At 43.9% G+C, this 16,241-nt stretch overlaps 2 protein-coding genes across 2 annotated transcripts in view; one reads left to right on the top strand and one right to left on the bottom strand.

Moving 5' to 3' along the window:
• Positions 1–16,241, bottom strand: part of KALRN (kalirin RhoGEF kinase) — an 838,419-nt gene that overhangs the window by 779,122 nt on the left and 43,056 nt on the right. The window lies entirely within an intron of this gene.
• ROPN1 (rhophilin associated tail protein 1) overlaps positions 12,377–16,241 on the top strand; it is a 31,909-nt gene continuing 28,044 nt past the window's right edge. Inside the window, exon 1 of the mRNA XM_024578198.3 lies at positions 12,377–12,567. The gene's annotated coding sequence lies outside the window, so the exon portion shown is untranslated. The remainder of the gene's footprint in view (positions 12,568–16,241) is intronic.

Genomic DNA, 16,241 nt, shown 5'->3' with positions numbered 1-16,241 from the left:
AGGAGAGGGTTTACAGGGACTCTGAAAAGTTACCATGCCTGCCCAAAGCTGCCCCTCTCCCACACAGAAGCTTCTTTGCACTAATACCACTGTTGACATATTTATCTATTACCTTCCTCAAAATTTTATGCATGTTTCTATACAATTAAGGTCATATCATATGTAAACTTTGCAATCCGCCCTCTTCAGTTAACAATGTAGTTTATAAGCCTTGAGAAAGAGGTATAGTAAAATCCAGCCATTTCACAGTTGAGGGTAACATCAGCAAAAATGTCAGCAGCAGCCAGTGGTCCTGGGCCAGCTCCTGGGAGCTTGACTAGTCCTTTCCCACCCACTGTGAGTCACCCATATAAACAACTTCATGGGGCAGTGGGCAATGGTTGGGTCTAGGAGGTAAAGACTTTTAAAATGTTGTTGTTTCTTTAATCTCTTTCAATTCCTTTTATTTTTGAAATTTTATATATTTCTTACCTTTATGGTCAGAAAACTTTTTTTTAAGTGTTTCTTCTTTCTGCTGCCAAGACAGCAACAAGTCACTACAATCTGAATTAGCTGCAGAAGAGTAAGCCACCCAGGCTCATCTCACAATGCCTTACACTCTCCACCTGTGAAATGGGACCAGCACCCTCTGAGAGTAGAGACTGCAACCCCATCTATGTCATACAGAGAAGGTGTACGGGACAGGTAAAGAGATAAGCAGCCCATAAAGAGGAAAAATGTTCATTCGCCTTTTATATGATCATAACCTCCCAACTTAAGTATCATTGAGGACAGATTGGAACCCAGGAATCTTTAAACCTTGAAAAAAGGAGTCAAGCTACTTTCTCTTCCCATTGCCCATTACAGGGCTGACTTATTCATTAGGCAGAGGAAATACAGTGCCTAGGGACCAAAATACTTTTGGGACCCACAAAAATGTTTCAATACACAATATTAATGTGTTTTGCTCTATACCAGCATAGTTATAAAATGTACATTTTCATATTTGTAATGAAAGAAGGGCCCACAAAAGCCAAAATGCCTAGAGTCCTTGAAAGTCCTAATGTGGCTCTGCGTAGCCTCTGTCATCTTCATTTTTTCCAGGCCCTTCCATGAAATCATCAAGGTGGATTGTGGACCAGAATGTCTACCACTCCTCTCTATTCATCTTCTTCATCCTTCTGATACAAGGGAAATGGAACTTGGGTGTGGATGTTTGGCATGACAATAACCAGAACCATGAGGTTAAATTGAAACCCTAGAGCAGAACTAGGCAAGTGCAGACATATTTAGCAGAGAGCAGAAGAAACAGCTTTTCAATTGCCCATGCAAACAGCCATTACAACACAAGAAGGATAAGAAGCAACAACTCTGGGAAATGACTTGGCATTTCCCCCCTTTTTTAAGAACAATTATCCCTCATTCCGTAGGATAAGGTTTCTGTAATATGTAAACATCCCCTTGAATAAATCTAGTCTTTTTTTTCAAATCAGAGTTATAATTAAATAAGTACAATTTGCAAACCACTTGATTACATCCCTGTACTTTCCCAACATTCCTTAAGGAGGCACACAAATTTTTGCATCATTAAATAGTTAAATAAAATCTTGAGGTGAATTGTGGAACAAAAAGACATTTATAAAGCATGTGCTTGGGCACAATGCAGCACCAAGGTCTAGACTTCAGGAGCAGCAGAACATTTGGCCCCTGCAGACTATAATTAGAATACAGATGCAGCAGAGAGTTTTGAAGGAAGAGAATGATGGTTTCAGGGGAGGAAGCCAATACAGAAACCCCCGATTTTACTTCCAGTCCCTTGTCCAGCAGCCACAAATACACAGAACACCATCAGGAACCAGGAAATAAGCAAAACAGAGCAGCTGAGCAGCCAGTCTCAAGCCCCAAAGCCCATGCCTCAGTCAGTTTTATAATGTTGTGGAAAAGTTACTGAGTTCAAGTCACCCCAAATACCCACAGTACAAAAAAAACCCAAGTAATTTAAATTCAGAATACTTTATTTATAAAATCAAGTGATTTTCTTTCATAATTTTTATTGGTAAACCTTATTGAGCACAGCACTATGCAAAGAGTATATAAATGATGTATTAAATAGTCCCAACCCAAGAAGTTTGCAATGTGGATGGGAAACCATCACAGTGGTATCGAGGCATACATTCCAAATGGCCTGGGAGGGGTCCAGACTATTAATTTCTTCATGAGCACCAAGAGAAAGGTAAATCCTCAAGTGACTGATGTGTCATTGAGTATCCACAGGAAGCAGGCACACTCAAAGGATTTAACTAAAAGAGTTTAACGAAGAAAATACTGACTGAGGTATGGATGGAGTTAAGCCAATATCACAGTGGTGAACTCAGGGACTTTCAACAGTGGGAAGCAGTAACCACATTACCACTTTAGGGCCTGACAGGGCAGGGCAAGGAATGATGTCACTGGAGCCCCACTGAGAGCAGGTGCCATGGAAGATGGGATACTAGACAGGAGCTGAGGCTGTAAAGGCAGAGCAAGACGCTGAGGATGGGAGTTGGAGAGTAAATACCTAACTTCTGTTCACCAGCTGATGCCTCCCAGGGCCAAATCCAACCAGAAACTGGAGGGAGGGCGAGGGAGCCAGAAGATGCAGTTTGGGGACACAGATCAGGAGAGAGAAGAGTGGAGAGTGGGCATAGGGGGACAAATGGAGACTAGCCCCACACACAGGCTGGAAAACTTGCTGTGGGTTTGAGGAGAAAGGGGAGATTTCTTGGCATAGAAATGGAGGGAGGACATCTTGGACAGAAGAAGACATGCATACATAGGAAATGAGAAATAATGTTTTTCAGCCAGGTAATGTGTACAGAGTACATTTTCTTAAGAAGGGGCAGACTACAACTTTCAGGAGGGTTGGAGGACTAGACATAGAGGAGGGTTCTTAATCTCAGCACTATTGACATTTTGAGCTGGATAATTCTTTGTTTAGGAGATTGTCCTGTGCATTATAAAATGTTTAGCAGCATCCCTGGCCTCTACTCACAAGATGCTGGTAGCACCCTCCTCTCAGTTGTGATAACTGAAAGTGTCTTCAGACATTGCCAAATGTCCTCTGAAGAGCATAAAATTGAGAAACATTGGGAGAGGAAAAGAAGGAGACTGTGGGCAGACAGGAGATGCTAAGGACTTAGACCAGTGTGGGGCAGTGAGACCGACAAGAAAAGGATGGATGGCACAGATCCTGCCAATGAGGAGCAGGCAGCCTGTGTGGAGAGAAAGAGGGAGTGGTTACAGCGACTTTGAGGTTGGTAGATTGGATAACAGGGAGAATGATGTTTCCACCGACAGAGCTAGGAATGTCTGAGGCTGGCCTTAAGGAAAGATGATGTATCCTTTGTGAACTTGTTTGAAGGAATTCCAGGGCATTTAGACAAAGAACTAAGTTGAAGAGGGAGGTTGGAACTAGAAGTATTATTCTAAGTAATACACACTGAGAGGCAGACTTCTAGATAGAAGTTCTCATGAAGTCAAGGTGGAGAAAAGCAAGGACTGAAGTTTTCTTTTTTGGTTTTGGTTTTTGTTTGGGGGAGATGGGGGGATGTTGTGCATATTAGAAGAATAATGTGGGATGAAAATAGAAGGCTCCAGAGACAAGAAAAGCAAGCAGTTTTGAGGGGAACAGTGGCCTGAAGTCCAGCTCCTGGCCCACTTGCCACTCCATGGGCCCCAGGGACTATATCTGCCACAAGAGACCACATTTTTCTAATGTATACAAAAGGGCCATATAGGCTGCAGGTAGTCCTGAGGAGAGTCAAAGCCACCACAGAAGCCACAAGTGTGAAAGACAGAGAAGTCTTGTCTGCCCCACCCCATTCCCAATGGTTAATGTTTCTCTCTCTTTTTTTTAATTATTCAAAAAAAATTTTGTTTTCTATTTTAGAAAGAGGGGAAGGGAGGGAGAAAGACAAGGAGAGAAACATCGATGTGAGAGAAACATCGATTGACTGCCTTCCATATGCACCCCAACCAAGGACTGAACCTGCAACCCAGGCATGTGCCCTGACTGGGAATCAAACCAGTGACCTTTTGGCTTACGGGTTGATGCCCAGCAAACTGAACCACACCGGCGAGGACAAAAATCACTCAAATTCTTAAAGGAGTAGACTTTGATTAGGTGGAGATTTTTCCCATGTGTGGAATAAACAGTTTGTTCTTTGTAAGTAAGTGATTATAGGAGGTGCTGCACCCCTAGAGGTGGGAAGAAAAGAGGTAGAAGGAGGAGGAAGGGGTCCAGAACCACAAAAGATAGGTATGCTTGTCTGCCTCTCTGGTTCTCTCTGAAGAAAGATAGTGCATTTTCTTGTTGTTGTTTTCCCTCACAAAGATGCAGTTTGTGATACGCAGAATTCTAAGATAGACCCAAGATTTCAGCCCCCTAATGTAAGTGTCCTGTATAATCTCATCTGTTTACGTGTGGGCGGGACCTGTGAAAATGATGGGAATCATTATCACAAAAGTGGTAACTCTTGTAATTAACATTATTTGCAAAAGGGAATGTAATTAAGGTCCCTAATTGGATGACTTCAAGTTCCTGAAAAGAGAGATTATCCTGAGTGGACCTAACCTAATCAGGTGACAATAGCAGACACCCTCTGCTGGCAGGGGGAAAACAAACAGCTGTGTTGTGAGTTGCTGTGATGGGGCCATGTAGCTCAGACCTGATGGTGGCTTCCAGGACCTGAGCACTCTCTCTGGCCAACAGCCAATAAGAAAACACAGACTTCAGTCCTACAACAGCAAGGACCTGAATTCTGCTGACCCTGAGCCTCTTACAAGATTGCAGCCCCAGCTCATACCTGGATTTTAGCCTAGTGAGTCCTTTTAGCAGAGTATCCTGCCCTGTGGACACTGAGATTATACATTTGTGTTGTTTTTAGCTGCTAAATTTGTGGCAATTTGTTACATAGCCGATGAAACTAATGTATATGTGAAGAGAAATTATGTGCACAGGGTGGACTGCTGAACCCTGCTGAACCCTGGAACTGTGTGGGGCCTGGACAGGCCTTCAATGTGGTGCAACCAGTGCCACTTCCCAGTCATGACCCAAGCAGCTCATATGTTGGGGTACCATCTCATTTCCTCCTGTGAAGTGGCAAACTTAAGATCTGAAAAAGGGAACCATGATTTAAGCCACTCAGGATAGGTGGAACTTACTTTCTGAACTGAAATGGTGGTGGCAGTAAGTCTGGTCAGGATCCCTACTCCTGGTGCCAGACTTGCCCTTACTTGGCCAAATACGACTTTAGCCTCTCAGATACAACTAGCAAAGCTGAGTGGACACTGAAGTATCACTTCTCAGGAGGCTTCTTGGAAGCAGGTAGGAGAAGGAGAAAAAGTGGAAAAAGAGAAATGTAAGGATAATTTTATTCAGTAAATAAATATTTATAGTGCCCATTATATGTGCAGACTTGTTCCAGGTCCCAGCAATACACAGTGAATAAAACAAAAATCCATAAACGCCAGTAAGCAAACATAGACAAATAAAACATTTAAAAAATACATACTATGCAGTGATAGTAAAGCAAAGGAATATCTGGAAGGGCTGCTGCTATTCAATTTTCCACAGAGGGGTCAGTGAAGGCTCCCTCGAAAGGTGATATTTGAAGATAGACTTAAAGGAGCTGAGGAGTGAACCTTTTGGATCTCTGAGAAAATCATGTTGCAGGCAAAGAAATATAAGTGCAAAGGTCCTGAGGCAGAAGAGGCCCTAGACTTTCTTTTTTTTTTTTTTTTTTTTTAAATATATTTATTGATTATGCTATTACAGTTGTCCCATTTCCCCCCCGCCACTCCACTCCATCCTGCCCACCCCCTCCGTCCCACATTCCCCCCCTATAGTTCATGTCCATGGGTCATACTTATAAGTTCTTTGGTTTCTACATTTCCTACACTATTTTTACCCTCCCCCTGTCTATTTTCCACCTATCATCTATGCTACTTATTCTCTGTACCTTTCCCCCTCTCTCCCCCTCCCACTCCCTTAATGACAACCCTCATGTTCTAGTTGTTTGCCTAGTTTGCTCTCGTTTTTGTTTTATGCGTGGCCGTTAATAACTGTGAGTTTGCTGTCATTTTTACTGTTCCAATTTTTGATCTTCTTTTTCTTAGGTAACTCCCTTTAACATTTCATATAATAAGGGCTTGGTGATGATGAGCTTCTTTAACTTGACCTTATCTGAGAAGCACTTTATCTTCCCTTCCATTCTAAGTGATAGCTTTGCTGGATACAGTAATCTTGGATGTAGGTCCTTGCATTTAATCTTGGGTAATGTAATTATGATGTGCCTTGTTGTGTTCCTCCTTGGGTCCAGCTTCTTTGGGACTCTCTGAGCTTCCTGGACTTCCCGGAAGTCTATTTCCTTTGCCAGGTTAGGGAAGTTCTCCTTCATTATTTGTTCAAATAAGTTTTCAATTTTTTGTTCTTCCTCTTCTCCTTCTGGCACCCCTATAATTTGGATGTTGGGACGTTTCAAGGTGTCCGGGAGGTTCCTAAGCCTCTCCTCATTTTTCCAAGTTCTTGTTTCTTCATTCTTTTCTGGTTGGATGTTTCTTTCTTCCTTCTGGTCCACACCATTGATTTGAGTCCCAGTTTCCTTCTCATCACTATTGGTTCCCTGTACATTTTCCTTTGTTTCTCTTAGCATAGGCTTCATTTTTTCATCTGTTTTTCGAATAGATTCAACCAAGTCTGTGAGCATATTGATAACCAGTGCTTTGAACTGTGCATCCGATAGGTTGGCTATCTCTTCGTCGCTTAGTTGTATTTTTTCTGGTGCTTTGAAGTGTTCTGTCATTTGGGCCTTTTTTTTTTTTTTTTGTCTTGGCATGTCTGTTACTTTAAGGGGCGGAGCCTTAAGTGTTCACCGGGGTGGGGTAACACTGGTTGCTGTGCTGTGAGGCTGTACACGGGGGAGGGGCTGAGAGGGAGCAATGGCTGCTTGCTCCACTCTCCACAGGATTTTAGTCACTCCCTCTGCTACCCACAATCGAATTGGGCCCCTCTGGTGCTGGTTCCTGAGTGGGTGGGCTTGTGCATACTCTAGGCCCCTGTGGGTCTCTCCAACGACCTCTCCTGTGAGGCTGGGAGTCTCTCCTGCTGCCGCCTCAACCCCCACGGGCGTTTTCAATCAGAGGTTTGAGGCTTTATTTCCCCGAGCTGGAACCCTGGGTTGCAAGGTTTGCTTCGCTCCCTGCCGTTTGTCCGGTTTATCTGTGGGCGAATGTGGTGCCGCGGGGTGCTACCCGCTGCTCTGCCTGCCCCACTCTCCGCCACTCTGAGTCCGGCCCTCTGGGTTTATCTACGCAAATGTGGGTCCACAGGGTCTGCTAGTGCTCAGACTGCCTGCGCCATTTGTCCCACACTCCGCCAGTCTCAGTCTTGCCACAGCCACGCGAGTCCTCTCCACCCCGGTGCCCGTCTCCGCCCCTCCTACCAGTCTGGATGAATGGTTATTTTCTATTTTCTTGGTGTTGGTCCCCCTTGCTGTTCGATTCTCTGTCAGTTCTGGTTGTGCGAGGAGGCGCAGTGTGTCTACCTACGTCGCCATCTTGGTTCTCCTCGAGGCCCTAGACTTTCTAAGGGATAGCAAGACAGCCAGTGTGGCTGGAGTGAAATGAGGGAAGAGAATATGAGAAAATGATGGGCTCAGAAGGCCTTGCAGATCCCTTTGTCTTTTACTCCAAGTAAGGTGGAAGCCATCTGGAAAACACAGCAATGACATGATCAGTCAGGTTTTCAAACAATAACTCTGGTAGCTGTGTACAGAACAGGCTATAGGAAGGCAAGGGTAGAAAAAAGGAGATGAGATAGGAAGCCATTGCAATGGTCCAGGTGAGGGATAAAGTTTACTAAATTAGGGCAATGGTGGTGGTGGTGAGGTGGAGAGAAGTGCTCAGGTTCTGGACACCTATTGAAAACAGAGCCAACAGTTTTTTCTCTGATTTATTTAAGGTATGAGAGTAAAACCAGCTGGGGATAATGCCAAAGATTTAGTGTGAGCAACTGCAAGGATGGAATTGCTATTCGCTTATACAGGGAAGACTGGAGGAGTTGGTTTGAAAAGGAATACCAGGAGCACAGTTTGGGACATGTTAAGTTTAAGAGGCCTCTTGGGCACCATGTGGTACTATCAAGTAGAAAGTTGGATATTCTAGTGTAGAGTTTAGGGAAGAATTGGGGTTAGAAATATAAATATGGTTATCTAAAACATGAGTCCAGATGAGATTAAAAAGGGGTTGGAGGAGCCCTGGTTGGTGTGGCTCAGTTGGTTGGAGCATCGTCTGGTTGGGGCACATACCTAGGTTGCAGGTCCCATCCCTGGTCCACTGTGGGTCCTCAGTCTGGGTGACTGTAGAGCCAACCAACTGATGCTTTTCTTTCACATGGATATTTCTCTCTCTCTCTCTCTCAAAAAAAAAAAAAAAAAAAGAGGCGAATGAAAAAAATGCCCTTGGATGAAGATAAAGAAATTTAAAAACAAAAAAATGTGGGTAGGGAAGCAAGTATGGACAGAGAAATCCAGGGGTAAATCCTGGTACACTCCAACATTAAGGTATCAGGGAGAGAGGAAGAACCAGTGTCTTAGTTTTGGCAGCTATAACAATATACCCTAGACTGGGTAGCTAAACAACAAATTTATTTTTTCACAGTTTCGGAGGCTGGGAAGCCGAAGATCAACGTGCTGGCAGATTGGGTCCTTGGGGGGGCCTACATTAACGTTTGTAGACTGCCACCTCTCGATGTATCCTCACATGTCATAGAGAGAAAATTCTAGTCTCCCACTTTTTTAAGAGCACTAATCCCATTATAAAGACTCTATCCCATTCTGACTGGTGTGAGATGATACCTCATTGTGGTTTTAATTTGCATCTCTCTGATGGCTAGTGATGGTGAGCATCTTTTCATATGTCTCTGGGCCCTCTGTATGTCTTCCTTGGAGAAGTGTCTGTTCAAGTCTTTTGCCCATTTTTTAATTGGGTTGTTTGTCTTCCTGGAGTGGAGTCGTGTGAGTTCTTTATATATTTTGGAGATCAGGCCCTTGTCTGAGAATCTGTGCACCCCAATGTTCATAGCAGCACAATTTACAATAGCCAAGTACTGGAAGCAACCGAAGTGCCCATCAGCAAACGAGTGGATCCAAAAACTATGGTATTTACACCATGGAATTCTATGCAGCAGAGAGAAAGAAGGAGCTTATACCCTTTGCAACAGCATGGATGAAACTGGAGAGCATTATGCTAAGTGAAATAAGCCAGGAAGTGAGGGACAAATACCATATGATCTCACCTTTAACTGGAACATAAGCAATAGAAGGAAAAAGCAAACAAAATATAACCAGAGTCATTGAAGTTAAGAACAATCTAACAATAGCCAGGGCGGGGGTGGGGGGTGGGGGCAGGGACAGTGGGTAGAGGGGATTACAGGAACTACTATAAAGGACACATGGACAAAACCAAGGGGGAGGGTGGAGAGGGGGGAGGGAGGTGGGTTCAGCTGGGGTGGGGTAGAGGGATGGGGAGAAAAGGCATACAACTGTAATTGAATAACAATTAAAAAAAATTTTTTTTAATTAAAATTTAAAAAAAAATTGTACATTAAGAAAAAAAAAAAAAGACTCTATCCCACAGGTGGCAAACACAGGCTGAATCCAGCCCTCCACCTTGTTTTACCCGACCCGGCGCCTTGTTTCTACCTGGCGGTAGCACTCTTACTTAACTGTTAAGGAGTAGTTACATTTATACAGTCCTAAAATTATATAAGACCCTTTGAAGGCAACAGCAAGGCTGATGTGGCCCCTGGTGAAAATGAGTTTCATACCTCTGACAGACTATCAGCTTGACCTCATCTAAACTTGTACCTCCCAAAGGTCCAACCTCCAAATACCAACACATTGGGGATTGCAGCTCCAATATGTGAATGCGGAAGGGGGTGGGGGCCACAAAAACGTTCAGTACACAGCAACCAGAAAATGAGAAATGAGAAATGAGAAGTGCAAATCTGGAAAGGAATATGATGGAGAAATTATAGCATTTTCGTATGTTGATGGGAATGAGAGAAAATGAAATAAAACATATATAGTCAACTCTCAATTACACAAGAAAATAGAAATAGAGTGCCTTATTTTGATGAGTTTACTTAAAAATTTTTATGTAATATCTAAAACATATAAAAGAGTGTATGTAAGCTCTGAAACGTAATGGACACCCACAAAACCACCATCTACACCCAGAGCAAGACCACCACCAACACATCATCTCCGTGCTCCTTCTCCTTCCATCCGCTTGCCTCTCAGAATTTTGTGATTATCATTTCTTTATCTAAAGTCATCCCCTTCAACATATTCTGTTGCATCTATTAACTGATAGATTAGGGATAACCTCACCTCTGCTTCTCAACCTGGCCTCCTGCAGATAGACATCAGACCACTTTAGTCAGACGGTGTCATGAAATCCCCCTTTTACATTTAACCTGCCACACCAAAAGTCTGTTTTTCATCTTCCATCTCCAACCAGCCACATTTACTGGAAATACCCATTCTTTTACATGAAGATCATTATTATCCATTCCTGTTTGTTTCACTTACTCTGTATGAAAGAAGGAAGAGACCAGCACACCTTCTTCCCTCATGCACAAACAGAACAGTCTCCAGTGGCCTTTTTCTCCTGGAAGATACACCTGCAGCCCTCAAACCTCTAGCCTCCCCCTCCAGTCCTATGGCACAACCTGCTGAACAGGTGCCTACACCAATGCTTGGTGACCCCTCCAGAGAAGGTTCTGGAAGGCAACTGATTAGATTTCTTTCATCCTCATATCACCTGTGGGCTAGTGGCCATACCCAGATCACATAGAACTCTCCAGGAGTGTGATGACCTGAAAGAGTCTGACAAATGCCAGCTGACTATGCCCTTTACAAATGGATGACAGTAGACTCTGAAAAGCCCTCTGCAGTCATAAACCAAAAACCCAGCTTCCCCCACCCTTGTTCACTGATGCTTAAAATTGCTTTAGGGAGAGACAACGGATTTCATCTCACAACTAGAGAAACCTTTAATGGCCCTGGATGAACTCATTGATTTAGACTAGTGCATAATACTGTATAAATGGATTGAAGGATTGGATGGTACAATGGGCAACTTAAAAACACCTAGCTGGGGGCTCATTTGGTTGGAGTGTTGTCCTGTACATCAAAAAGGTTGCAGATTCAATCCCCAGATCAGGGAACATATACCTAGGTTGTAGGTTGGATCCCCAATAAGTGCATTTTCAAGAGGCAACCAATAGATGTTTCTCTCTTGCATTGATGTTTCCTTCTTTCTCTTGCCTCCCTTCTATAAAATCAATAAACATATCCTCAGGAGAGGATTTTTTTAATGGGTGTAAAGTGACAAAGGATGTACCAGAGAAGGATGGGGGCATTCCTGAGTGCTTTAAAAATCAAAATCTTAAAATCATTAGACCTAGAGTCCTATTTGGCCCTACTGCCAGCTGTTCGTCCATAGGCAAGGTACTCAAAGTTTTGAGCCTGTTCCTTATTTCTAAAACAAAGGTAAATATCTACCTCCAGAATTACTGGGAGGCTTTGATGCCATTGTATATGGTGAATATTTTCCTCCTTTCTCTGTTGCTTCAGGCATCTATCTGGAGCTCTAGTCCTAGCCACAGTAACTCCATCCCCTTTCTTAGCATTATAGATAATGAGAGTGAGGAATCTAGAACCACCAAATGTGGGTTCAAATACTAACTCTATCATTTGCTGTGATCTGGGCAAGTTACTTTACCACTCTACCCTTTCCTCATCTGTCAATGAAGATAATAATAGTACTTGCCTCAGGGGTGGTCGTAAGGATTAAACCAGCTAATAGACATCATGTACTTTGGAATCATTCTGGTGTGCGCGCACACACACACACACACAAAACCCGTACTGCAAGAAATGCATGCTACTATTATTCCTAAGGACTTCTCACCTGCCCACCTTCCACAAACCAAAAGATCATTTTAAGCTCCTCCACTTCCTCTCTGTAATGTACAAAAGTCCACTGTAAATTGCCACACGTCCTCACAGGTTTCCTAACGCCCCCAGCCCCATCCTTCTGGTGGCCAGGTCCTCCCACCAGAAGCAAACATCCGCAGCTGTTCCCAGTCTCTCCTCACAACGCCCTAGCCAGACTTGGGGAATGCAGACTCTGCAGGAGTTTTTGGCTCAGGGTCTTGGCGGATTGAGACGGGTATGCTAGGCAGGGCAGGGTGGGCGGGGCGGGAGGACTGCTCTGTGACGTTCGCCCCGCCCCTCTGCCACGGTTGCCAGGCAGCACAGGCCGCTTCGCGGTTGCCAGGCGAAGGCTAAGTTCTAACAAAGCCGGGTCTTGCTCCACCTCTTCTGTTGCTCCAAGCCAAAGCCCGTACCGCCCTTGCCCAAGTTCTACTGCTTTTCCTCTGCCAAGGGTGCCAGGCACCGAATCTCTCACCGTACTTCTCGCCTGAGGCCAGGCACCAGGTGTCAGCTGGTGCCAGACAGCTTATTTGGGAGTGAACCTCAGGTAGCAACCCCGAAAGGGAAGTGGAGGGAGGGGACAGCAGCGAGCTCTCTGATGGCTGCGTGGGTCCAAGGGAAGAGTACTGCTCATGGGCCCACCTGGATTCTGAATCCTTGTCCACAGAACAAGAGGAGGGGATTATGGCCTTTAAGAGAATATGACCATGGGCGATTTTTGCTCCCTGCCCATACTGTATCTATATTTATGTACCAAGAACTACTATTTATGATTTCTTACACAGAGAACAATGATTTGGAAACATAACAGCATCTGGGGCCAGAGTCCCCAACCTCGCTGACTGGCCAAACCTTTTCTTTTTCTTCTGTAACATGGATATAAGAATATTTGGGGTGGGGGTGGGAGCGGGGAATGGGTTGTCATGAGGACCGATGAATGTGACTAGCACTTTATAAACAGCTATCATTGATTCATTTTCCTGTGATTTATTTTCCTAACATTTTTTTTTGAGCACTGACTATATTCCAGGCACCAGGCTAAGCATTGGGGATTCTATAGTGAACAGAAAATGAGCGTTCCTGCCCTGAAGTTTGCAGTCCTTTGGGAGAGGCAGGTATTAATCAAAGAGTCATGCATGTAGTTTAAAATTAGAGCTAAGAATTCAGGCCAAGATGCAGGCATAGGTAGACATGCTGTGCCTCCTCACACAACCAAAAGGAGAACAACCACCAGAACTGACAGAAAATCTAACTGTATGGAAGTCCAACAACCAAGGAGATAAAGAAGAAACATTCATCCAGACCAGTAGGAGGGGCGGAGATGGGCAGCCGTGCAGAGAGAACTCGCAGCAAGGCTGTGGCTAGCAGACACAACAATGTGGTGGATTGTAGAACAGGGTGGGCAAACCTGCAGCTGGCTGGCGAGGAAGCAGCTGGTGGACCAGGTGACAGACTGAGCAACCCAGAGTTCCTGCGTGGGGAAATAAAGCTTCAAACCACTGATTGAAAACACCTGTGGGGGGTTGAGGCAGCAGTGGGAGAAACTCCCAGCCTCACAGGAGAGTTCTTTGGAGAGACCCACAGGGACCTAGAATGTTCACAAACCCACCCACTTGGGAAGCAGCACCAGAAAGGCACAATTTGATTGTGGGTAGCAGAGGGAATGACTGAAAACCGGCAGAGTGGGGCAAGCACCATTACTCCCTATCAGACCCATCCCCCACATATGGCGTCAAAGTGCAGTTACTAGCGTTATCCCGCCTTGATGAATACCTAAGGCTCCACCCCTTTACGTAATGGGCGTGCCAAGACAAAAAAAAAATGGTCCAAATGACAGTACACTTCAAAGCTCCAGAAATAATTCAACTAAGCAGCAAACAGCCAACCTATCAGATGCACAGGTCAAAACACTGGTAATCAATAAGCTCACAGAATTGGTTGAATTTGGTCAAAAACTAGATGAAAACATGAAGGCTATGCTAAGAAAGACAAAGGAAAATGTACAGGGAACCAATAGTGAGGCGAAGGAAACTGGGACTCAAATCAACGGTGTGGACCAGAAGGAAGAAAGAAACATCCAACCAGAAAAGAATGAAGAAACAAGAATTCGGAAAAATTAGGAGAGGCTTAGGAACTTCCAGGACATCTTGAAACATTCCAACATCCGAATTATAGGGGTGCCAGAAGGAGAAGAGGAAGAACAAAAACTTGAAAACTTATTTGAACAAATAATGAAGGAGAACTTCCCCAGTCTGGCGAAGGAAATAGACTTCCAGGAAGTCCAGGAAGCTCAGAGAGTCCCAAAGAAGCTGGACCCAAGGAGGAACACACCAAGGCACATCATCATTACATTAGCCAAGATTAAGCAGAGGGAGAGAATCTTAGAAGCAGCAAGAGGAAAGGACACTGTTACCTACAAAGGAGTTCCCATAAGACTGTCAGCTGATTTCTCCCAAGAAACCTTGCCGGCAAGAAGGGGCTGGCAAGAAGTATTCCAAGTCATGAAAGGCAAGGACCTACATCCAAGATTACTGTATCCAGCAAAGCTTCCATTTAGAATGGAAGGGAAGATAAAGTGCTTCTCAGATAAGGTCAAGTTAAAGGAGTTCATCATCACCAAGCCCTTATTCTATGAAACGTTAAAGGGATTTTATCTAAGAAAAAGAAAAAAAAATATGAACAGTAAAAATGACAGCAAACTCACAGTTATTAACAACCACACCTAAAACAAAGACAAAAGCAAACTAATCAAACAACTAGAACAGGAACAGAACCACAGAAATGGAGATCACATGGGGGGTTAAAAGCAGGGGAGTGGGGGGGAGGGGGAAGGGTGCAGAGAATAAGTAGCATAAATGGTAGATAGAAAATGGACAGGGAGAGGATGAGAATAGTATAGGAAATGTGGAAGCCAAGGAACTTATATGTATGACCCATGAACATGAACTATAGGGGAGGAATGTGGGGGGGGGAATGGGACAACTGTAATAGCATAATCAATAAAATATATTAAAAAAATAAAATAACATTAGAGCTAAATGCTGGCAAGGAGAGTTGCGTAAGTGGTACTCTGAGAAGATATAATGAAACTAACAGAGATCTGAAAAACCTGTGAAAAGGTGGTGAGTGCATTCTAAACAATGGTAACCACATGGCCAAAGTGCACCACGTCCTATTCCAAACCCAAACAAGTCCATGCAGTTGCTTGGTCTTAGGTTCCAAGAGCTGTTCATAGACACTACCTCTGGGATTCTGGTATCGGGAGCCTTTCATTCATGTAATTGGAGCCTTGCGTTTGTATAACTGAAGCCCTGTTTAGCCCACACCAGTAAAACGAAATGAGAGATTCCAGAAACAAATCTATATTCCATATGTGATAAGACCCATATTCTTCAGCACTCAGCATGCAGGTGTTGGCCACGATTCTGATTGGGAGTAATGTGAGTTTTAAAAAAGAGGAAATCGGTTGAATTTAAGAGCTGGAGATGAGGGGGCTAGAGTGGACGATTGAGGGGGGCCTACCATACTGAAAGCTTTAAGAATGGAAAAGAACTTCACAAAAACATCAGACTCATGAAATGTTAAGCTAAAGTGGACTTTCCCCACTTCTTTTATCTGAAATGAACAAAGGGTTCATATTACTCGAAGGCATAAAAATTGGGCTTTGGGGCCTCTCCAACCTAAGGATCCTACAATTTTAAGTCTCTGTGGACATTTTAACTCCTCAAAAGGACATAGACCTCCTGACAATATATGGGAACAAGGGAGGAGAATTTGACCTGCTCCTTCTTCAGTGCTCTCCATTTCTACTGTGGTGCCACTATCTACCCAGTCATCCAAACTTGAAAAGTGGGGAGTTACCCTAAACTCTCCTCTCTCTTCTTCTTCCTCCCTCAGTGGCTACCAAGTCCTGTAGCTCCTGTCTCTCCTATCCCTCGCCATTGCAACTGCTTTTCAAGGCAATAGCGCTTGAGAGTTGTTACCAAAAGTGCTTCTATATTCTCCAAATCAGAATCCCTGCCTGAAGCTTCAATGCACTCCTTTTACTGTCAGTCAATGCCTATTTCAGAGTCCAACAAAGAGAAAGAAATCATATAACAAGTTTAATAAAGAAAGTTCAATATAAAGAATTTTTAACTATAATGGGATTGGAGTAATAGAAGGTTATATAAAGAGCATACACAGATACAAGCATACATAGATACAAAGAGTAACCACAAC

The sequence above is a fragment of the Desmodus rotundus genome, chromosome 2 (genome assembly GCF_022682495.2).
Source record: "Desmodus rotundus isolate HL8 chromosome 2, HLdesRot8A.1, whole genome shotgun sequence".
In the NCBI taxonomy this organism is placed as follows: Eukaryota; Metazoa; Chordata; class Mammalia; order Chiroptera; family Phyllostomidae; genus Desmodus; species Desmodus rotundus.
The sequence above is the reverse complement of the archived record's forward strand: the minus strand, read 5'-3'. Positions and strand labels throughout refer to the sequence as shown.